Genomic DNA, 24,941 nt, shown 5'->3' on the forward strand with positions numbered 1-24,941 from the left:
TTCGAACGCGTTTTGGCAAAACCTCACCGAATTTTTTTTGTCGGATTCGGGTGTGTTTTGGATTCGGGTGTTTTTTTCAAAAAACACTAAAAAACAGCTTAAATCATAGAATTTGGGGGTCATTTTGATCCCAAAGTATTATTAACCTCAAAAACCATAATTTACACTCATTTTCAGTCTATTCTGAATACCTCACACCTCACAATATTTTTAGTCCTAAAATTTGCACCGAGGTCGCTGTGTGAGTAAGATAAGCGACCCTAGTGGCCGACACAAACACCGGGCCCATCTAGGAGTGGCACTGCAGTGTCACGCAGGATGTCCCTTCCAAAAAACCCTCCCCAAACAGCACATGACGCAAAGAAAAAAAGAGGCGCAATGAGGTAGCTGTGTGAGTAAGATTAGCGACCCTAGTGGCCGACACAAACACCGGGCCCATCTAGGAGTGGCACTGCAGTGTCACGCAGGATGGCCCTTCCAAAAAACCCTCCCCAAACAGCACATGACGCAAAGAAAAAAAGAGGCGCAATGAGGTAGCTGTGTGAGTAAGATTAGCGACCCTAGTGGCCGACACAAACACCGGGCCCATCTAGGAGTGGCACTGCAGTGTCACGCAGGATGTCCCTTCCAAAAAACCCTCCCCAAACAGCACATGACGCAAAGAAAAAAAGAGGCGCAATGAGGTAGCTGTGTGAGTAAGATTAGCGACCCTAGTGGCCGACACAAACACCGGGCCCATTTAGGAGTGGCACTGCAGTGTCACGCAGGATGTCCCTTCCAAAAAACCCTCCCCAATCAGCACATGATGCAAAGAAAAAGAAAAGAAAAAAGAGGTGCAAGATGGAATTGTCCTTGGGCCCTCCCACCCACCCTTATGTTGTATAAACAAAACAGGACATGCACACTTTAACCAACCCATCATTTCAGTGACAGGGTCTGCCACACGACTGACTGATATGACGGGTTGGTTTGGACCCCCCCAAAAAAAGAAGCAATTAATCTCTCCTTGCACAAACTGGCTCTACAGAGGCAAGATGTCCACCTCATCATCACCCTCCGATATATCACCGTGTACATCCCCCTCCTCACAGATTATCAATTCGTCCCCACTGGAATCCACCATCTCAGCTCCCTGTGTACTTTGTGGAGGCAATTGCTGCTGGTCAATGTCTCCGCGGAGGAATTGATTATAATTCATTTTAATGAACATCATCTTCTCCACATTTTCTGGATGTAACCTCGTACGCCGATTGCTGACAAGGTGAGCGGCGGCACTAAACACTCTTTCGGAGTACACACTTGTGGGAGGGCAACTTAGGTAGAATAAAGCCAGTTTGTGCAAGGGCCTCCAAATTGCCTCTTTTTCCTGCCAGTATAAGTACGGACTGTGTGACGTGCCTACTTGGATGCGGTCACTCATATAATCCTCCACCATTCTATCAATGTTGAGAGAATCATATGCAGTGACAGTAGACGACATGTCCGTAATCGTTGTCAGGTCCTTCAGTCCGGACCAGATGTCAGCATCAGCAGTCGCTCCAGACTGCCCTGCATCACCGCCAGCGGGTGGGCTCGGAATTCTGAGCCTTTTCCTCGCACCCCCAGTTGCGGGAGAATGTGAAGGAGGAGATGTTGACAGGTCGCGTTCCGCTTGACTTGACAATTTTGTCACCAGCAGGTCTTTCAACCCCAGCAGACTTGTGTCTGCCGGAAAGAGAGATCCAAGGTAGGCTTTAAATCTAGGATCGAGCACGGTGGCCAAAATGTAGTGCTCTGATTTCAACAGATTGACCACCCGTGAATCCTTGTTAAGCGAATTAAGGGCTCCATCCACAAGTCCCACATGCCTAGCGGAATCGCTCCATGTTAGCTCCTCCTTCAATGTCTCCAGCTTCTTCTGCAAAAGCCTGATGAGGGGAATGACCTGACTCAGGCTGGCAGTGTCTGAACTGACTTCACGTGTGGCAAGTTCAAAGGGCATCAGAACCTTGCACAACGTTGAAATCATTCTCCACTGCGCTTGAGACAGGTGCATTCCACCTACTATATCGTGCTCAATTGTATAGGCTTGAATGGCCTTTTGCTGCTCCTCCAACCTCTGAAGCATATAGAGGGTTGAATTCCACCTCGTTACCACTTCTTGCTTCAGATGATGGCAGGGCAGGTTCAGTAGTTTTTGGTGGTGCTCCAGTCTTCTGTACGTGGTGCCTGTACGCCAAAAGTGTCCCGCAATTCTTCTGGCCACCGACAGCATCTCTTGCACGCCCCTGTCGTTTTTTTTTAAAAATTCTGCACCACCAAATTCAAGGTATGTGCAAAACATGCGACGTGCTGGAATTTGCCCATATTTAATGCACACACAATATTGCTGGCGTTGTCCGATGCCACAAATCCACAGGAGAGTCCAATTGGGGTAAGCCATTCCGCGATGATCTTCCTCAGTTGCCGTAAGAGGTTTTCAGCTGTGTGCGTATTCTGGAAAGCGGTGATACAAAGCGTAGCCTGCCTAGGAAAGAGTTGGCGTTTGCGAGATGCTGCTACTGGTGCCGCCGCTGCTGTTCTTGCGGCGGGAGTCCATACATCTACCCAGTGGGCTGTCACAGTCATATAGTCCTGACCCTGCCCTGCTCCACTTGTCCACATGTCCGTGGTTAAGTGGACATTGGGTACAACTGCATTTTTTAGGACACTGGTGAGTCTTTTTCTGACGTCCGTGTGCATTCTCGGTATCGCCTGCCTAGAGAAGTGGAACCTAGATGGTATTTGGTAACGGGGGCACACTGCCTCAATAAATTGTCTAGTTCCCTGTGAACTAACGGCGGATACCGGACGCACGTCTAACACCAACATAGTTGTCAAGGCCTCAGTTATCCGCTTTGCAGCAGGATGACTGCTGTGATATTTCATCTTCCTCGCAAAGGACTGTTGAACAGTCAATTGCTTACTGGAAGTAGTACAAGTGGGCTTACGACTTCCCCTCTGGGATGACCATCGACTCCCAGCAGCAACAACAGCAGCGCCAGCAGCAGTAGGCGTTACACGCAAGGATGCATCGGAGGAATCCCAGGCAGGAGAGGAATCGTCAGAATTGCCAGTGACATGGCCTGCAGGACTATTGGCATTCCTGGGGAAGGAGGAAATTGACACTGAGGGAGTTGGTGGGGTGGTTTGCGTGAGCTTGGTTACAAGAGGAAGGGATTTACTGGTCAGTGGACTGCTTCCGCTGTCACCCAAAGTTTTTGAACTTGTCACTGACTTATTATGAATGCGCTGCAGGTGACGTATAAGGGAGGATGTTCCGAGGTGGTTAACGTCCTTACCCCTACTTATTACAGCTTGACAAAGGGAACACACGGCTTGACACCTGTTGTCCGCATTTCTGTTGAAATACCTCCACACCGAAGAGCTGATTTTTTTGGTATTTTCACCTGGCATGTCAACGGCCATATTCCTCCCACGGACAACAGGTGTCTCCCCGGGTGCCTGACTTAAACAAACCACCTCACCATCAGAATCCTCCTGGTCAATTTCCTCCCCAGCGCCAGCAACACCCATATCCTCCTCATCCTGGTGTACTTCAACACTGACATCTTCAATCTGACTATCGGGAACTGGACTGCGGGTGCTCCTTCCAGCACTTGCAGGGGGCGTGCAAATGGTGGAAGGCGCATGCTCTTCACGTCCAGTGTTGGGAAGGTCAGGCATCGCAACCGACACAATTGGACTCTCCTTGTGGATTTGGGATTTCGAAGAATGCACAGTTCTTTGCTGTGCTGCTTTTGCCAGCTTGAGTCTTTTCATTTTTCTAGCGAGAGGCTGAGTGCTTCCATCCTCATGTGAAGCTGAACCACTAGCCATGAACATAGGCCAGGGCCTCAGCCGTTCCTTGCCACTCAGTGTCGTAAATGGCATATTGGCAAGTTTACGCTTCTCCTCCGACAATTTTATTTTAGGTTTTGGAGTCCTTTTTTTTTCTGATATTTGGTGTTTTGGATTTGACATGCTCTGTACTATGACATTGGGCATCGGCCTTGGCAGACGACGTTGCTGGCATTTCATCGTCTCGGCCATGACTAGTGGCAGCAGCTTCAGCACGAGGTGGAAGTGGATCTTGATCTTTCCCTAATTTTGGAACCTCAACATTTTTGTTCTCCATATTTTAATAGGCACAACTAAAAGGCACCTCAGGTAAACAATGGAGATGGATACTAGTATACAATTATGGACTGCCTGCCGAGTGCAGACACAGAGGTAGCCACAGCCGTGAACTACCGTACTGTACTGTGTCTGCTGCTAATATAGACTGGTTGATAAAGAGATGTCTATGTAACTATGTATGTATAAAGAAGAAAGGAAAAAAAAACCACGGTTAGGTGGTATACAATTATGGACGGACTGCCTGCCGAGTGCAGATACAGAGGTAGCCACAGCCGTGAACTACCGTACTGTACTGTGTCTGCTGCTAATAATATAGACTGGTTGATAAAGAGATGTCGTAGTAGTATGTATAAAGAAGAGAGAAAAAAAAACCACGGTTAGGTGGTATACAATTATGGACGGACTGCCTGCCGAGTGCAGACACAGAGGTAGCCACAGCCGTGAACTACCGTACTGTACTGTGTCTGCTGCTAATATAGACTGGTTGATAAAGAGATGTCTATGTAACTATGTATGTATAAAGAAGAAAGAAAAAAAAACCACGGTTAGGTGGTATACAATTATGGACGGACTGCCTGCCGAGTGCAGACACAGAGGTAGCCACAGCCGTGAACTACCGTACTGTGTCTGCTGCGACTGGATGATAAATGATATAAAAAATATATATATATCACTACTGCAGCCGGACAGGTATATATTATATATTATATAATGACGGACCTGCTGGACACTGTCTGTCAGCAGAATGAGTTTTATTTTTATAGAATAAAAAAAACAACACACAAGTGAAGTCACACGACGAGTGTTTAACTTTTTCAGGCAATCACAATATAAGTATACTACTAACTATACTGGTGGTCAGTGTGGTCAGGTCACTGGTCAGTCACACTGGCAGTGGCACTCCTGCAGCAAAAGTGTGCACTGTTTAATTTTAATATAATATTATGTACTCCTGGCTCCTGCTATAACCTATAACTGGCACTGCAGTGCTCCCCAGTCTCCCCCACAATTATAAGCTGTGTGAGCTGAGCAGTCAGACAGATATATAATATATATAGATGATGCAGCACACTGGGCTGAGCCTGAGCAGTGCACACAGATATGGTATGTGACTGAGTCACTGTGTGTATCGCTTTTTTCAGGCAGAGAACGGATATATTAAATAAACTGCACTGTCTGGTGGTCACTCACTAGTAAACTCTCTGCACTCTCTACACTTCTACAGTACTCCTCCTAGTCCTAAGCTCCAGTAAATCTCTCTCTCTCTTATAATCTAAATGGAGAGGACGCCAGCCACGTCCTCTCACTATCAATCTCAATGCACGTGTGAAAATGGCGGCGACGCGCGGCTCCTTATATAGAATCCGAGTCTCGCGAGAATCCGACAGCGTCATGATGACGTTCGGGCGCGCTCGGGTTAACCGAGCAAGGCGGGAGGATCCGAGTCTGCTCGGACCCGTGAAAAAAACCATGAAGTTCGGGCGGGTTCGGATTCAGAGAAACCGAACCCGCTCATCTCTACTTTTGACCCTGTCGACCTAATGTCTGTCTAACATATGGTGTCTATCTATTGACTGTCTAACTAGACACTGTCTATCTATCAACCGGATACCATTCTGCTGCCTCTTGGAATCTCCCTGAAACTAGTTTTCAAAAGTAGGCAAGTATGCATTAAGATAGACTGGCCTTGTGGTTGGTCATCCTGGACTGTATCTCAGTGACTTTTAAGATATGTAAAAAAAAAACTCCAAAAACTGCACATACATTAATATAATGTGTTTGTATGTGTATATACACACACACACATATATATAATATATATATATATATATATATATATACACACTGTGGCAATTGGCGGCACTCACGGCTCCAAAGAAAGGAAGACAGACGTAGTCAAAATCAATGTTTCAATGTTAAGAATATAAATCGTTGACTTTGACTACATCTGTGACTTCCTTTCTTTGGAGCCGTGAGTGCAGCCAATTGCTACAGTATATGTTTGCTTACCGCATGGTTACCTGTGGACGGCACTGGCTTTCTTCCATGGTTTTATATTAATTTTGGAGTGCTGCTGGTACTGCTATAGAGTGTGTGTGTGTGTGTGTGTGTGTGTAAAATATATATATATATATATATATATATATATATATATATATATATATATATATAAAGTACCGTGCTGTGTAATGTGGCCGACGGACGCTGCCATGCTGTGTAATGTGACTGACGGACGCTACCGTACTGTGTAATGTGGCCGTCGGACGCTGCCATGCTGTGTAATGTGACTGACGGACGCTACCGTACTGTGTAATGTGGCCGACGGACACTGCCGTGCTGTGTAATGTGGCCGACAGACGCTGCCGTGCTGTGTAATGTGGCCGACAGACGCTGCCGTACTGTGTAATGTGGCCGACAGACGCTGCCGTGCTGTGTAATGTGGCCGACAGACGCTGCCGTACTGTGTAATGTGACTAATGGACGATACCGTGTGGTGTAATGTGACTGACGGACATAACCGCACTGTGTAATGTGATTGACTGAAGCTATCGCACTGTGTATTGTGACTACAGGATGCCACCGCGCTGCATAATGTGACTAGTGGATGCCACCAGGCTGCGTAACATGACTAATGGACACTACCATGCTGTGTAACGTGACTAATGGACGCTACCGTGTGGTGTAATGTGACTAATGGACGCTACCGTGTGGTGTAATGGGACTAATGGGCACTACCGTGCAGAGTGATGTGAGTAACAGATGCTACTGTGCGGTGTAATGTTAGTAACGGGCGCTACTGTGCGTTGTTATGTGACTAATGAATGCTCCATGAAGCCACACCCCTATTCTTTGATGACTGTAACTAGCGGTGTGTGATTGATGGGGCGGAGGGGGGGTGGACGAGAGGTAAAATTAATTTCAAAACATGGCGGGGGGTGGGAAGGGGGGCCACCGATGCTGTTTCTTGCACACAGCACTAAAATGTCTAGTTACGGCACTGACCATATCTGTATTGCGCAAGGAACGCGTACATGAAAGCATCAGCCTTAATTATCGGAATTTCATTGCTTTTTGGAGTTTGAGTGGAAGAGTTACAACAGGTTTCTGAAATTTCAAATCATGTCTAAGAAGCCTTAATGGGACAAATGAAACTATAAGTTTTTTTTTTGTCTATGGAATATATATGTATAGTCCTCAGGACGAAAACGCGTTGGACATCTGACTAGATCTCACCCCTAAAGATAAGCACTTTCCTCTTTCGTTTTTTCTTTTATGTCTTTTACGTAATTTTTTTTAGCATCAAAAAATTCACTTGTTAAATGATTTTATAGTTTTTTGCACTGTATCTCTTTACGCAAACCATACCAAATAGGAGTTTTTATACTACATTGAAATTATCTCTGTGACATCGGTTTAACGTTGTGCTGTCTCTACATTCTTTTTTAATAAATGAATGTTTTATATTTTTTACATTCTGATAAGTTAAGGACACCATTGGTCGCTCAAAGGGCCTAATTCAGATTCGATCACAGCAGCAAATTTGTTAGCTAAAGGGCAAAACCGTGGGGATTATGCGCATGTGCGGCGGCCGCATTGCCTGGTGACGGCCATCGCCGGGCAGCGACGCCGCTAACTAAAAAAGCGGTCGCAGCAGTGACCGCAAGAAGATTGACAGGAGCGTTTCGGGGGCGTCAGCTGACCGTTTTCTGGGAGTGGTGCGGCAAATGCAGGCATGTCCAGGCGTTTGGAGGGCAGATATCTGACGTCAATTCCAGGACCTTCAACGCTGGATTTATCGCACAGGGTAAGTAACTCATACCCTGGTCTAGTTCTGCACAAAATGTTTTTTGCAGGGCTGCACAAGCGATGGCAGCCTTGCTATGCAAAAAAACACACCCCCATAGGCGGCGTCTAGTTGATTGCATGGGCAGCAAAAAGTTACTACGTGCGATCAACTCGGAATGACCCCCCATGTGCACTGCAGGGGAGGCAGATATAACATGTGCAAAGGGAGTTAGATTTGGGTGTGGTGCGTTAAAACTGAAATCTAAATTGCAGTGTAAAAATAATGCAGCCAGTATTTACCCTGCACAGAAACAAAATAACCAACCCAAATCTAACTCTCTCTGCCGCCCTCCCCTCCCCTGCAGTGCACATGGGCCCTCATTCCGAGTTGATCGCTCGCTAGCTGCTTTTAGCAGCAGTGCAAACGCTAAGCCGCCACCCTCTGGGAGTGTATCTTAGCTTAGCAGAAGTGCGAACGAAAGATTAGCAGAACTGCACAGGAAAAATGTCATGCCGTTTCTGAGTAGCTCCAGACCAACTCCTATCTTGCGATGACTGCAGTCTGTTTAGTTCCTGGTTTGACGTCACAAACACGTCCTGCGTTCGGCCACCCACTCCACCCGTTTCTCCAGCCACTCCTGCATTTTTGCCTGGCACGCCTGCGTTTTTTTGCACACTCCCTGAAAACGCAGAGTTGCCGCCCAGAAACACCCACTTCCTGTCAATCATACTACGAACACTCGAGCGACTGAAAAACGTCGCTCGAGCATGGGTAAAACTACTTGTAGTTTTGTGTGAAAGTACTTAGCGCATGCGCACTGCGTACCATGCACATGCGCATAAATGCCGTTTTTTCACCTGATCGCTGCGCTGTGAAAAACGGCAGCGAGCGATCAACTCGGAATGAGGGTTATGGTTTTGCGCATTAGCTAACAAATTTGCTGCTGCAATCAGATCTGAATTAGTCCCAAAATACCGTATCCCATTTATTTATATATACATATACTGTATGTACATACATACATACATACATACATACATACATACATACATACATACATACATACATACATACAGTGCATCCGGAAAGTATTCACAGCGCTTCACTTTCTCCACATTTTGTTATGTTACAGCCTTATTCCAAAATGGATAAATAAAATTTTTCCCTCAAAATCCTACACACAGTGGGGGTAATTCAGACCTGATTACTTGGTAGCGTTTTTTTCAGCACTGCGATCAGGTCAGAACTGCGCATGCGTATGCACCGCAATGCACAGGTGTGTCGCACAGATACAAAGCGGATTGTCGCTCAGCGATGGGTTTGTGCGAAGAATCCATTCGCACGGAGATTGACAGGAATAAGCCGCTTGTTGGTGGCAACTGACCGTTTTCTGGGAGTGGTTGGAAAAACATACAGTAGGTGTGTCCAAGCGTTTGCAGGGAGGGTTCCTGATGTCAATTCTGGTCCCGGCAGGCTGAAGTGATCGCAGCGACTGAGCAAATCCTGGGCTACTCAGAGACTGCACAAGATCTGTTTGTACAGTTCTGCTACACATACGTTTGCACACTTGCAAAGCGAGAATATACTCCGCTATGGGTGGCGACTATCTACTTGCAGCAGTGCAAAAAAAACCTAGGGAGTGATCAGGTCTGAATTAGGCTCAATACCCCATAATCTGCTCTTGACTTTGCCACTTACTTCACATCCAAAATTGACTCCATACGTCAGGACATCACATCACACCAGACCATCAGTAACCAGCCTTCTCCCATCCCTTACCAACCCTCCCCATCCCTCGCACCAACTCTGTCATCTTTCTCCCATGCATCTGGAGAGGAAGTCATGGCCCTCATTCGTTCCTGTCCCCTCACCACCTCCCCACTTGACCCTATCCCCTCCCGCCTCCTCTGCTACCTCTCTTCTTCTGCCTGTTCCCATCTTTCCCACCTTCTGAATCTCTCCCTCTCATCAGGCACTGTCCCCTCTGCCTTCAAGCACGCACTCATCTCTCCTGTTCTTAAAAAACCTACCCTTGATCCAAACACTCTCTCCAACTACCAACCCATCTCTCTCCTCCCTTTTGCCTCCAAACTCCTTGAGCATATTGTCTACAACCGCCTTACTTCCTCTCTTTCCTCACACTCACTGCTTGACCCATTCCAGTCTGGCTTCCGTCCTCTCCACTCCACTGAAACTGCCCTTACAAAAGTATGCAATGACCTCCATGCTGCTAAATCTAAGGTACACTACTCTACTTATTCTACTTGATCTCTCTGCTGCTTTTGACACTGTGGACCATCCTCTCCTACTGCAAATCCTTCACTCCATTGGTCTGCGTGACACTGCCCTCTCTTGGTTGTCGTCCTACCTTTCTGACCGTTCATTCTCTGTCTCCTCTCATGACTCCACCTCCCCCTCACTTCCACTAACTGTAGGGGTACCCCAAGGTTCTGTCCTTGGTCCTCTTCTCTTCTCTCTCTATACGTCCTCACTAGGTAAGCTCATTCGTTCTTTTGGTTTCCAATATCATCTCTATGCTGATGACACTCAAATCTATCTTTCCTCTCCAGACCTCTCCCCTACTCTCCTCACTCGTATCTCCAACTGTCTCTCTGCTATCTCTTCCTGGATGTCCCAGCGCTTTCTTAAACTTAACATGTCTAAGACCGAGCTGATCATCTTCCCTCCCTCCCGCATAACCTCACCTCCTACAATCTCATTATCTATTGATGGCACTACTATCTCCTCTACCCACCAAGTGCGCTGTCTTGGAGTAATCCTTGACTTCTCCCTCTCCTTCAAACCACACATTCAGCACCTCAACAAACCTGCCGTTTTCATCTAAAAAATATTTCCAGGATCAGACCCTTTCTGACCCAGGATGCTACTAAGACTCTTATCCACTCACTGGTCATCTCCAGACTGGACTACTGTAATCTCCTCCTGACTGGCATTCCTGACGAATACCTCTCTCCACTCCAATCTATCCTCAATGCTGCTGCCCGGCTCATTTTCCTCACCAAACGCACTACGTCCACCTCTCCTCTCTTACTAGACCTTCACTGGCTCGCCTTCCCTTTCAGAATCCATTTCAAGCTTCTCACACTTGCTTACATAGCCCTCACCCACTCCTCTCCCATCTACATCTCTGATCTTATCTCGCTTTACACTCCCACCCGTCCTCTTCGCTCTGCTAATGCTCGCCGACTCTCCTGCCTACGGATTACTTCCTCCCACTCCTACCTCCAAGATTTTTCACGTGCTGCACCACTTCTCTGGAATTCCCTACCTCTCCCCCTCAGACTCTCCACCTCTCTACAAAACTTCAAACGGGCTCTCAAGACCCACTTCTTCACCAAACCCAGCCAAATCTCATCCTAAACCTCTGTTCCACGCTCTCTATGTACCCCATCTGTCTCACCCCTGTCTGTCTACCCCCCCCCCCTTTAGAATGTAAGCTCTCACGAGCAGGGCCCTCTTCCCTCATGTGCTTACCCTTTTCTTACTTTAATAATCTTCAGCTGCACCAAATCCAGCAGTCTTCTGCCACCTGATACTTATTCCAGTGTCATCTGCTGATGTAGCTATGTTTATTTACCCTGTACTTGTCCTATATTGTCGTCAACTGTAAGTTGCTGTTTTCCTGTTTGATTATTTGTTTATGTACTCTGTAATTGGGCGCTGTGGAACCCTTGTGGCGCCATATAAATAAAGGATAATAATAATAAATAATGACATCGTAAAATAACTTTTTTTTGAGATTTTTTTAAATTGTATTAAAAATAAAAAACTAAGAAATCACATGTACATAAGTATTTACAGCCTTTGCTCAATACTTTGTTGATGCACCTTTGGCAGCAATTATAACCTCAAGTCTTTTTTTTTTCCCCACATCAATATTTTTATTTTTTCTTTGAAATTAACGTATAAGGGGTACAGAAGATAAGAAGGGGAAATAGGGGGGGGGGGGGGAATTACAACATAAAAGGATTCTGAAAAGAAAAAGAAAACACACATCATAGAATAGCGGTCAATACCAGTTTAGTTGAAACCTGGAGTAATACAGATTGAACAAATTCATCATCTTAGACTAAGGAGTGTATTCAATTGCTGTCGGATTTGTTCCAACTGTTGGAAACCGGGGCTTTTCCGACAAGGGGGGTAATTCTAAGTGGATGGCAGCAGGAAATTTTTTAGCAGTTGGGCAAAACCATGTGCACTGCAGGGAGGCAGATATAACGTGCAGAGAGATAGATTTGGGTGTGGTGAGTTCAATCTGCAATCTAAATTGCAGTGTAAAAATAAAGCAGCCAGTATTTACTCTGCACAGAAACAAAATAACCCACCCAAATCTAACTCTATCTGCAAATGTTATATCTGCCCCCCCCCTGCAGTGCACATGGGCCCTCATTCCGAGTCGTTCGCTCGGAAATAATCTTCGCATCGCAGCGTTTTTCTGCTTAGTACGCATGCGCAATGTTCGCACTGCGACTGCGCCAAGTAATTTTGCTATGAAGATAGTATTTTTACTCACGGCTTTTTCTTCGCTCCGGCGATCGTAGTGTGATTGACAGGAAATGGGTGTTACTGGGCGGAAACACGGCGTTTTATAGGCGTGTGGATAAAAACGCTACCGTTTCCGGAAAAAAACGCGGGAGTGGCTGGAGAAACGGGGGAGTGTCTGGGCGAACGCTGGGTGTGTTTGTGACGTCAAACCAGGAACGACAAGCACTGAACTGATCGCAGATGCCGAGTAAGTCTGAAGCTACTCTGAAACTGCTAAGTAGTTTGTAATCGCAATATTACGAATACATCGTTCGCAATTTTAAGAAGCTAAGATTCACTCCCAGTAGGCGGCGGCTTAGCGTGTGTAACTCTGCTAAAATCGCCTTGCGAGCGAACAACTCGGAATGAGGGCCATGGTTTTGACCAACTGCTAAAAAAATTCCTGCTGCGATCAACTTGGAATTACCCCCAAAGTTTGTAGGATTCTGACTGTCGGATTGTATCCGATTATTCAATGTCCCGGTTTCCAACTGTCGGATTTCTGTAATGTACAGTAAACGGCTTTCCGACAGATTTCCAACAGTACTCTATTCAATTGAAGATTCACCCTTCAGGTGAGATACTGCACCCCAAACTTGAAATGTTGTGACATTTCTGTCTTTTTCACCATTGTTGTGTACTGTTTTACCTTTTAATTAAACCATCTTCTTTTCTGCAGGTTTCCCCCGGATGGTCTTCTGAACCCTGAACCTCTCTACATTGTAAAGTGGTGCTGACCCCCCTTGTGTACCATTACGGCCTACTTGCTATGTGGACCCCTCTTCTGCGGTGTGACCTGGAGAACCCTTCAGGTGAGATGCTGCACCCCAAACTTGAAATGTTGTGACACTTGTGGATTTTTTTTTACCAATGTTGTGTACTGTTTTACCTTTTAATTAAACCTTCTTCTTTTCCCCATGTTTCCCCTGGATGGTCTTCTGAACCCCTTTACATTGTAAAGTGGTGCTGACCCCCCTATTCTACCATGAAGTCCTACTTGCTATGTGAACCCCCCTACTGTGGTGTGACCAGGAGAACCCTTCAGGTGAGATGGTGCACCCCAAACTTGAAATGTTGAGACACATGTTTTTATTACCAATGTTGCGTACCTGGGCCCCACTTTTGCTGATGGAAAGAAAACACTCTAATACCTTTTTACTAAATACCCTTTTCTCTTCCCCAGGTTTCCCTTGGATGTTCATGAAAAACCCTGAACCCCTCTAGAGCGGAATGTGGCGCTGACACCCTCCCTCTACCATGACAGCCTACTTTCAATGTAGTCCCCCCCCCCCCCCCCATGTGTTGTGATGTGTTGCCCACTATTGTGTCCTACCCCTACTATTACACTGTCCTGGCCAAATTCAATTTACATTAACAGTTAAAGGAAACACCATTTGATTGATTTCAAAATTTTATTGATAAAATAAATATTTAAAAATCTTTTTTGTATTCAAAAATAAAACTTCAAAACTTAATTATTTTTATGTGTTTCTTGACCTTGTTAGTCCATTAGGTTTTTCTTTTTGTGGAATACCTGAAACAAATAGAAAAAGACACACAAGTACTTGAAAAATAATATGCCATGGTTCTCAGAACATATCCCTACAGCTGTTGGGTAACTACACAGCCCAGCACTCCCTGGCCCCAGGTGGCAGAGAATTTTGGAAGGTTAAGTTCTACAGGAGTCTTGAGCAGGGATGGGAATCCTTTGGCCCTCGGGCTGCTGTAGAACTGCACATTCCAGCATTGCCGGCCACAGTTTTTCAAGTAAGACATTTTAAAACTGTTGCAGGCCGTGCTGGTATGTGTATTTCACCATCAGCGGGAGGGCCAAAAAGTGAAAACCTATGGTTTTGAGCAGTGGTTTCTAGCCTGGGTACACAAGTGCCCCCAACAGTTCATGTTTTCCAGGTCTCCTCACAGGATTGCAGGTGAATTAATTTGGTCCACCATTGGGTATTTTGAAATGTGTCAATGGGTAATGAATACACCTGTTCACCTACTAGGTGACCGGGAAAACATGAACTGTTGTGGGTACATAAGGCCCTCTAACTGTTGTGGAACTACACAGTCCCAGCATGCCTTGCCACCTGGTGGCAGATAATGCTGGAAAATGAAGTTCTACAATAGCCTAGTTCTGGGAAGGGGAACCTAAGGCTTTCTAGCTCTTCTGAAACTACACATCCCAGCATGCCTTTGCAACAGTTAAGCTTCTTGGACATGGTAAAACTGTTGCTGGGTGTGCTGATTTGTGTAGTTCCACATCAGCAGGAGGAACGAGGGTTCCCCATCCCTGCACTATACTATGGGTCTGCTGCCTGTGGCTCTCCTGCTGCTGTGGAACTGTTCATCCCAGCTTGCTGTACCACAGTTTTGCTATTAATAAGATACGCTAACTGTGAAAGGGCGTGGTGGGATGTGTAGTTCTACAGCTGCTGGAGAGCTACAGTTAGCAGACCCATGGCGTGGTGCAGTGGTTCCTCACCTCTGTCCTCAAGTACACACCAACAGTTCATCTTTTCCAGGTCTCCTCACAGATTTGCAAGTAAAGTAATTTGCTCCACCAGTGGGTCTTTTACAATGTGTCAGTAAGTAATAATTACACCTGTTCACCTGCTAAGTGACCTGGAAAACATGAAATTTTGGGGGAACAACTGGCCTAGCGGGACAAGGTTTGTGTGGATGTGTGATGCGAGAGACATGTTACTCATCCATATCACCTCTACACGGTCAATTTTTTCCAGAAGTTGAATTTCGGACCAACGCTATTGAAGAAAACAACTGGTGAATAATCCAGTAGCACATCATGGTACAAATTAAATGCTTAAAAAAAAAAAAAGAAATGTGGGATCAGATTTTGCTCTTTAATGGCCCATTTGAATAAACCGTAACCAAAATATAAAGGTGCTGTCATCCTTTCACCACATTTATACATGCACGCGCATTTATACCTAAAATCGAACGCCCGACACCTTTGTAATTTAAATCTGCTCAGGAGAAATTTGCAAGTTAAAACATTTGCAAAGAAAAAAATATTAATGGGAGGGAGAAAAGGGGACACAAAAATATACATATAAAAGAATTAAATTATACAACCGTATTTCAGTCTCCAGTATCTTCTTCTTCATCCAGATCCAGAATTGGTGGTGTGCTTGGTGGTGGTTGACCTCTTCTTGGAGGTCTTGTTGGTGCTGCTGGTCGAGTCTGCCTGTAGACGGGGTACATCTCTTGATACTTTTGGTATTGTTGAGATTGTCCATACCAGGGTGTTGTCAAAGTCAGGGCATACAGTGGGGGTCTCTGTGCAGATGGTGGTGGTCTTGATGTTGGTTGTTGTGCTCCTGGAAGTTTTTCCACGATGAGTTGCATGGAAGTCACGATGAGGCTGGAGCTTGCTGCTGTTTGGCATTGGCTGGCTGCCATGCTGTCCATGATGGCACTTTGACACACCGAGTTGTTCACCAATTTGCAGACGACTGTTGTCAGAATCTGAAGAGTGTTCTTGATGGTGTGTTGATTCTCTTGCTGGGTCTTCTGAATTTCTTTCAGAGTGTTGGCCATACTGTCCATTGTCATCCTCATGGCCTTCATTTTGCTGTTGATGGTATCTCTGAAAGAGTCCTAACGCTGCTGCATTTCTGCAGCCAAGGTGTTGACTCTGTCCACACGTGAAGTTACTTGTCCACGTTGAATATCCACCACCACTGGAATTGTTGAAGCTGAAATTTTTATTTAAAAAATTAGTTGCAGCGCACAATACATTCTTAAGAGATTTAGCACAACTTTTTAATGAGAAAAACATCATTATACATGTCTATATACTAATTACTCACCAAGAGGCATGGAAGCAGTTGGCTGCGAATCCACATCCTCTTCATCTGAGTCTTCCTGAAGTAAGTCTGGTCTGAAGTACAGTCCAATTCCTGATGCCAATCCGAAGCTGCTTTGTGGCATTTCATCTGTTTTAAAAAAAGACAATAAACAAAGGAAAAAATAAGATTTTAAACCTACCGGTAAATCTTTTTCTCGTAGTCCGTAGAAGATGCTGGGGACTCCGTAAGGACCATGGGGAATATACAGGCTCCACAGGAGACATGGGCACTAAAAAGAACTTTAGGTATGGGTGTGCACTGGCTCCTCCCTCTATGCCCCTCCTCCAGACCTCAGTTAGAGAAACTGTGCCCAGAGGAGACGGACAGTACGAGGAAAGGATTTTGTAAATCCAAGGGCAAGATTCATACCAGCCACACCATTCACACCGTATAACATGGGATATACAAACCAGTCAACAGTATGAACCAAAACCAGTATCAGTCCAAAACTGATCCAACTGAAACATAACCCTTATGTAAGCAACAACTATATACAAGTCCTGCAGGATGTTGTCCGCACAGGGACGGGCGCCCAGCATCCTCTACGGACTAGGAGAAAAAGATTTACCGGTAGGTTTAAAATCTTATTTTCTTACGTCCTAGAGGATGCTGGGGACTCCGTAAGGACCATAGGGATTATACCAAAGCTCCAAAACGGGCGGGAGAGTGCGGACGACTCTGCAGCACCGAATGAGCAAACATTACGTCCTCATCGGCCAGGGTATCGAACTTGTAGAATTTTGCAAAAGTGTTTGAATCCGACCAAGTTGCGGCTCGGCAAAGTTGTAATGCCGAGACGCCCCGGGCAGCCGCCCAAGAAGAGCCCACCTTCCTAGTGGAATGGGCCTTAACTGAATTCGGTAACGGCAATCCAGCCGTAGAGTAAGCCTGCTGAATCATGTTACAGATCCAGCGATCAATAGTCTGTTTAGACGCAGGAGCACCAACCTTGTTTGCTGCATACAGGATAAACAGTGCCTCTGTTTTCCTAAGCCGAGCCGTTCTGGCCACATAAATTTTCAATGCCCTGACCACATCTAGGGACTCGGAATCCTCCACGTCCCTTGTAGCCACAGGCACCACAACAGGTTGGTTCATATGAAAAGAAGAAACCACCTTAGGCAAAAATTGGGGACGAGTCCGCAACTCAGCTCTATCCACATGGAAAATCAGATAAGGGCTTTTGTGAGACAAAGCCGCCAACTCTGACACTCGCCGTGCCGAAGCCAAGGCCAATAACATGACCACTTTCCAAGTAAGATACTTCAATTCAACTGTTTGAAGCGGTTCACACCTGTGAGACTTAAGGAACCGAAACACCACGTTAAGGTCCCATGGTGCCACTGGAGGCACAAAAGGAGGCTGGATATGCAGCACCCCTTTCACGAAAGTCTGGACTTCTGGAAGAGAAGCCAATTCCTTTTGAAAGAAAATGGATAATGCCGAAATCTGAACCTTAATGGAGCCTAACTTTAGGCCCAAATTCACTCCTGTTTGCAGGAAGTGGAGAAAACGTCCCAGATGGAACTCTTCCGGAGGAGCAGTCTTGGCTTCACACCAAGACACATACTTCCTCCAGATACGGTGATAATGTATCGATATCACCTCCTTCCTAGCCTTTATCAGAGTAGGAATGACCTCCTCCGGAATGCCCTTCTCCGCTAGGATCCTGCGTTCAACCGCCATGCCATCAAACGCAGTCGCGGTAAGTCCTGGAACAGACAGGGCCCTTGTTGTAACAGGTCTTCCCCGAGAGGAAGAGGCCACGGATCTTCTGAGAGCATTTCCTGTAGATCCGGATACCAGGCCCTTCGAGGCCAATCTGGAACGATGAGAATCGCCTGAACCCCTCTTCGTCTTATGATTCTCAGTATCTTTGAGATGAGAGGAAGAGGAGGGAACACATAGACCGACTGAAACACCCACGGTGTCACCAATGCGTCCACTGCAATCGCCTGAGGGTCCCTTGACCTGGCGCAATATCTCGGAAGTTTCTTGTTGAGGCGTGAAGCCATCATGTCTATTTGAGGCAGACCCCACTGACTTGCAATCTCTGTGAAGACTTCCTGATGAAGTCCCCACTCTCCTGGATGCAGATCGTGTCTGCTGAGGAAGTCTGCTTCCCAGTTGTCTACTCCTGGAATGAAGACTGCTGTCAGAGCTCTTACATGACCCTCCGCCCATCGAAGAATCTTTAAGGCTTCTGTCATTGCCACTCTGCTCCTTGTGCCGCCTTGGCGGTTTACATGAGCCACTGCTGTGATGTTGTCTGACTGAATCAGAACCGGTAGACCTTGAAGTAAGGTCTGCGCCTGACGAAGGCCGTTGTATATGGCCCTTAATACCAGAATGTTGATGTGTAGACAAGCCTCCTGGCTTGACCACAGACCCTGGAAGTTTCTTCCCTGTGTGACTGCTCCCCATCCTCGGAGACTCGCGTCCGTGGTCACCAGAACCCAGTCCTGGATTCCGAACCTACGACTCTCTAGAAGGTGAGCACTCTGCAGCCACCACAGGAGAGATACCCTGGCCCTGGGGGACAGGCGGATCATCTGATGAATCTGTAGATGTGACCCGGACCACTTGTCCAGAAGGTCCCACTGAAAGGTTCTGGCATGGAACCTGCCGAATGGAATGGCCTCGTAAGATGCCACCATTTTCCCCAGCACTCGCGTGCAGTGATGTACCGACACCCTGTCTGGCTTCAACAGGTCCCTGACCAAGTCCCGCAGTTCCTGGGCCTTTTCCATCGGGAGAAAGACCCTCTTTTGTTCCGTGTCCAGAATCATGCCTAAGAAAGGCAATCTGGTTGTTGGAACTAACTGTGACTTTGGCAGGTTTAGAATCCAACCGTGTTGTTGTAACACGATCAGGGAGAGTGATACTTTGACCAGCAACTGTTCTCTCGATCTTGCTTTTATCAGGAGATCATCCAAGTATGGGATAATTGTGACCCCCTGCTTGCGCAGGAGCACCATCATCTCCGCCATTAATTTGGTAAAAATTCTCGGGGCCGTGGACAGCCCAAACGGCAACGTCTGAAATTGGTAGTGACAATCCTCCACCACAAATCTCAGGAACGCCTGATGAGGTTGATAAATGGGGACATGAAGGTATGCATCCTTTATGTCTAGAGACACCATATAATCTCCCCCTTCCAGACTTGCAATGACTGCCCTGAGCGACTCCATCTTGAACTTGAACCTCTTTAAGTATAGGTTTAAGGATTTTAAATTTAGAATGGGTCTGACCGAACCGTCCGGTTTCGGGACCACAAACAGGGTTGAGTAATAGCCCATCCCCTGCTGCAGCAGGGGAACCTTGACCACCACTTGTTGGAGACACAATTTTTGAATTGCTGCTAAAACTACCTCCCTCTCTGGGAAGAAGTCGGCAGTGTCGATTTGAAAAACCGGCGAGGAGGCACCTCTTCGAATTCCAGCTTGTACCCCTGGGAAACAATGTCTATTGCCCAGGGATCCACCTGAGAGTGAACCCAGACTTGGCTGAAAAGAGGAAGACGTGTCCCCACTGGAGCGGACTCCCCCCAGCGGAGCCCCAGCGTCATGCGGTGGATTTAGTAGAAGTTGGGGAGGACTTCTGTTCCTGGGAACTGGCTGTAGCTGGCAGCTTTTTCCCCTTGCCCTTACCTCTGGCAAGAAAGGAAGATCCCTGAGCTCTCTTGGATTTATGCGGCCGAAAGGACTGCATCTGATAATGTGTCGCTTTCTAAGGCTGTGAGGAAACATAAGGTAAAAAAGTTGATTTACTAGCAGTAGCTGTGGAAACTAGGTCCGCGAGACCTTCCTCAAACAACTCCTCACCCTTGTATGGCAAAACCTCCATATGCCGTTTTGAGTCGGCATCACCCGACCACTGTCGAGTCCACAGTGCCCGTCTGGCAGAAATCGCCATAGCGTTTGCTCTGGACCCCAGTATGCCGATATCCCTTTGAGCCTCTCTCATATAAAAGACCGCATCCTTAATATGTCCCAGGGTCAATAAAATAGTTTCCTTATCCATCGTATCCATATCAGCAGATAAGGTATCGGTCCACGCTAGTACAGCGCTACAAACCCAAGCCGACGCTATCGCCGGTCTGAGTAATGTACCGGTATGTGTGTACATTGACTTCAAGGTAGTTTCCTGCTTGCGGTCAGCAGGATCCCTGAGGGCCTCTGTATCCTGAGACGGCAGCGCCACCTTTTTGGAAAGGCGCGTCAAAGCCTTGTCCACCCTTGGGGAGGATTCCCACCGTATCCTGTCCTTGATAGGGAAAGGATATGCCATAAGAATCCTTTTGGGAATCTGCAGCTTCTTATCTGGAGTTTCCCAAGCACTTTCAAATAACTCATTTAATTCAAAAGAAGGTGGAAAAGTAACCTCAGGCTCCTTTTTCTTTAAACATGTGGATTTTAGGATTAGGCACCGCGGGGTCATCTATAATATGCAGCACATACTTTATAGCAATAATCATATAATGAATACTCTTTGCCAATTTTGGCTGCCACCTCGCATCATCATAATCGACACTAGAGTCAGACTCTGTGACTGTATCTGTGTCAACTAACTGAGAAAGCGGCCGCTTTTGAGACCCAGAAGGTCCCTGTGACATAGGGAAAGGCAGGGTATGACCCTCTGTGTTGTCCCTGGACTCCGCTTTGTCCAAACGTTTGTGCAATAAATTCACATTTGCATTTAAAATATTCCACATATCCAGCCAGTCATGTGTCGGCGTTGCCGACGGCGACACCACACATGCGCTCCACCTCCTCCCTAGGAAAGCCTTCCGCTTCAGACATGCCGACACGCACGTACTGACACACCAAACACTCAGGGAAAGCTCTATCTGGAGACAGTTCCCCCACAAGGCCCTTTGGAGAGACAGAGAGAGAGTATGCCAGCACACACCCAGCTCCAATAATCTTGGGAAAAAGAAAAATATCACCCAGATACAGCGCTGTTCACTGCACCCAATTATGTGCCCCCCCTTCTTTAAAACCCTCTGTCACCGGTGATCAGCAGGGGAGAGTCCGGGGAGCCAGCTTCTCAGTGTTTTCTTGAGGAGAAAATGGCGTTGGTGAGTGCTGAGGGAGAAGCCCCGCCTTCTCAGTGGCGGGCTTCGGTCCCGCTCTTTCTTTAAACTGGCGGGGGCTCTGAAATAATATCAAACTGAGTAATTATATTCCTAAAAGCCAGTGCTGAGGTCTACATTGCAGCCCAGGGTGCCCCCCCACCCCCCGCGCCCTGCACCCCACAGTGTGCGCTGTGTGTGTGTCGTGGGAGCAATGGCGCGCAGCGTTACCGCTGCGCGTTACCTCTCCGAAGCTCTGAAATCTTCTGCCGCCTGTGAAGTCTTCTGCCTTCCTATACTCACCCGGCTTCTATCTTCCGGCTCTGCGAGGAGGACGGCGGCGCGGCTACGGGACGAACTGCTAGGGAAGACCTGCGTTCTGACTCCCTCTGGAGCTAATGGTGTCCAGTAGCCTAAGAAGCAGAACCTAGCATTTAAGTAGGTCTGCTTCTCTCTCCTCAGTCCCATGATGCAGGGAGCCTGTTGCCAGCAGGTCTCCCTGAAAATAAAAAAACTAACAAAATACTTTCTTTTCAGGAAGCTCAGGAGAGCTCCCTGTAGTGCACCCAGTCTCCTCTGGGCACAGTATTAAACTGAGGTCTGGAGGAGGGGCATAGAGGGAGGAGCCAGTGCACACCCATACCTAAAGTTCTTTTTAGTGCCCATGTCTCCTGTGGAGCCTGTCTATTCCCCATGGTCCTTACGGAGTCCTCTAGGACTTAAGAGAAAAAATAGTATAACATTTTTTGGAATCCCAAAAAACCCATTGCATTTACAGTTGAACCTTCTTGGGTCTGAGATCCAGGGACATCCAAGACTCGACCCATGTTTTCTCCCGATACTCTTCTGCTGGGAACTGAAGCTGGTCCATTTGGCTCGCTTCAAATCCCTCGAAAGTGTCCTCCGTGACTCCTGTGGACTCAAACATGCTGGGGATGGTTTGCATGTTGAGTATCATGGTTTCATCCAGGTCTGTGGCAGGAAACATGCTACTCCCTCCTGGTGGCTCTTTGATCCTCAGTGGCAGTTGTTGTTTGTGTAGCCGTCCTCTGTGCTCCTGCTGTCTTCTTTGGTCTCCTCCTTGGTAGTTCTTCCCCCTCATCATGAACTTGACCTCTTCCTGAGGAGTCGACATTTCCTGCTGTTCCTTGTATCATGATGGGGTTCATTCTTCTTTATTCTCCCAGGATGTCCATCGGAGGTTCAATTTGGGTCAGTTCCCATCTCATGGCATCACAGCATTCCCATCTTCTTCTTAACTTGTCTTCTGCAGTCACTGTATCTCTTCATGTAGTTTCAGAAGTCCTGACGGATTCCAGCAACTGCAGTGACTTTGTCGGCAATGTCGTTCCAAATCTTCTTTTTCACTTTCGGTGCAGTGCTCTGTGCCCTTGGTCTGTAAAGCACGTCGTAGGATCTGTCCACAGCTTCGACCAAGACACTGCTCTCTGATTCACTGTAATCTGGTATCTTCTGAGTCTTCCTTCCGGGTTCTTCTGGTGAGCAATCATCATCGGAAGGTTCTTGTCGACTTGTTTTTTAGGGGGAAAACCCCCCATAAATTTGCAAACTGATCTGTGGGTGTGCCTACCAGTATGTGAGTGTACCTGCCAGTGCGTAAACTGACCTGTGGGTGTGCCTACCGGTATGTGGGTGTACCTGACAGTGCACAAACTGACCTGTTGGTGTACCTACAGGTATGTGAGTGTTCCTGGCAGTGTGCAAACTGACCAGTGGGTGTAACTTACCGGTATGTAAGTGTGACTGTCTGTAAGTCTGGGAAGTGAGTATTACATAAGTACCTGTTTTGGCCTTGTCCTTCCTTGTTTTTGGCGATGTCGTCGATCTTTGGATGCCCTCGGTTGACTGGGCATCTTTTCCTCAAGACTAAGATCTTCGTCGAATGTTTCTTCATGATGACTTGTATGCGTTTAGAAAACAATAAAAAATACAATACATTAATTCAGTGACCTGGGGGTATGCCTAGGTGCAAGTCAGTACCTAGCAGTGCACAAACTGACCTGTTGGTGTTCCTGTGTATGTTAGTGTAACTGCATGTGCCAAAAATGCCTTTATAATTACCTGGCTTGGCCTTTTCTTGGATGACCTGTGACAGTGTCCATATTGTTTGGATGGCCTCTGTTGACTAGCCATCTCTTCCTCCTGGGTTGGGTCCCACTCCTCTCCGCTGCCCAAGGATTCTTCTGAGGAGTGGGGGGAAGGGGGAGAGGGGCACATGGTTGTTTGTCTCTGGACATTTCTGTTATAATTTAAAAAAAAAAAATTAACACACAAGCAGCAACAATTACACAACATACACAACATACACCCCACTCACATTAGACAGTCAAACAAAAATCAAGTGCACAATTTAAACTACAACCCTGCCCTATCTGCATCAAAGTACCCCAAAGTCACTCCACAATTACATGATGCACCAAGTCCAACTGAAAACAATGTAAAAAAAACAACATCAGCATCCATTTTGTAAAAACAAAAAAACACCCAAACAGCATCAATGTACCCCAAAATCAGCCGAACACACCAACATTACATGATGCAATACCCCAAACCAGAAATAACATTTTAAAAACAGCCTGTAGCACTGCACAGCCCAGCATGCCCTGCCACCTAAAACACTTAAACGCTGCCCTGCATCCATTTAAAATAAAAACCACACACCCCACCGAAACAGCATCAAAGTACCCCAAAGTCAACCATACACCCCACCATTACATCCATTTAAAAAAAAAAAACCCATCAGCATCCATTTTGAATAAAAACAAATGACCCTGCCCAAACAGCATCAAAGTGCCCCAAACTCACCCCTACACCCCACTATTACATGATACAATAACCCAAACAGCTTAAATGAATTTAAAAGCAGCCCTGCATTCATTTAAAAAAAACACATCAGCATCCATTTTGAATAAAAACAAATGACCCTGCCCAAACAGAATCAAAGTGCCCCAAACTCACCCCTACACCCCACTATTACATGATACAATAACCCAAACAGCTTAAATGAATTTAAAAGCAGCCCTGCATTCATTTAAAAAAAACACATCAGCATCCATTTTGAATAAAAACAAATGACCCTGCCCAAACAGAATCAAAGTGCCCCAAACTCACCCCTACACCCCACTATTACATGATACAATAACCCAAACAGCTTAAATGAATTTAAAAGCAGCCCTGCATTCATTTAAAAAAAACACATCAGCATCCATTTTGAATAAAAACAAATGACCCCGCCCAAACAGCATCATAGTACCCGAAAAGTCAGCCAAACACCCCAACATTGTATTATGCAATACCCCAAACCAGAATTAACATTTTAAAAACAGTCTAGAAGCACTTTAGCTGTTGTAGCACTACACAACCCAGCATGCCCTGCCACCTAAAAAACTTAAAAGCAGCCATGCATCCATTTAAAAAAAACAGACCCCCACCCAAACAGCATCAAAGTACCCCAAAGTCAACCCTACACCCCACCATTACATGA

At 46.5% G+C, this 24,941-nt stretch overlaps 1 long non-coding RNA gene across 10 annotated transcripts in view; it reads left to right on the top strand.

Annotated features, from left to right (window-relative positions):
• The window catches only part of LOC134958037 (uncharacterized), a 133,706-nt gene that overhangs the window by 17,267 nt on the left and 91,498 nt on the right, over nt 1–24,941 (top strand). For 8 of the 10 annotated variants that reach the window (XR_010186847.1, XR_010186846.1, XR_010186848.1 and 5 more), the window contains exons 4-5: nt 13,170–13,302; nt 13,452–13,535. This is a non-coding gene — a long non-coding RNA (uncharacterized LOC134958037). Of the gene's footprint in view, nt 1–13,169; nt 13,303–13,451; nt 13,536–13,673; nt 13,966–15,234; nt 15,430–24,941 lie in introns of those variants that run through there. The other 2 variants (XR_010186849.1, XR_010186845.1) reach the window with 2 other exon arrangements.

The sequence above is a fragment of the Pseudophryne corroboree genome, chromosome 9 (assembly GCF_028390025.1).
Source record: "Pseudophryne corroboree isolate aPseCor3 chromosome 9, aPseCor3.hap2, whole genome shotgun sequence".
Taxonomy (NCBI): Eukaryota; Metazoa; Chordata; class Amphibia; order Anura; family Myobatrachidae; genus Pseudophryne; species Pseudophryne corroboree.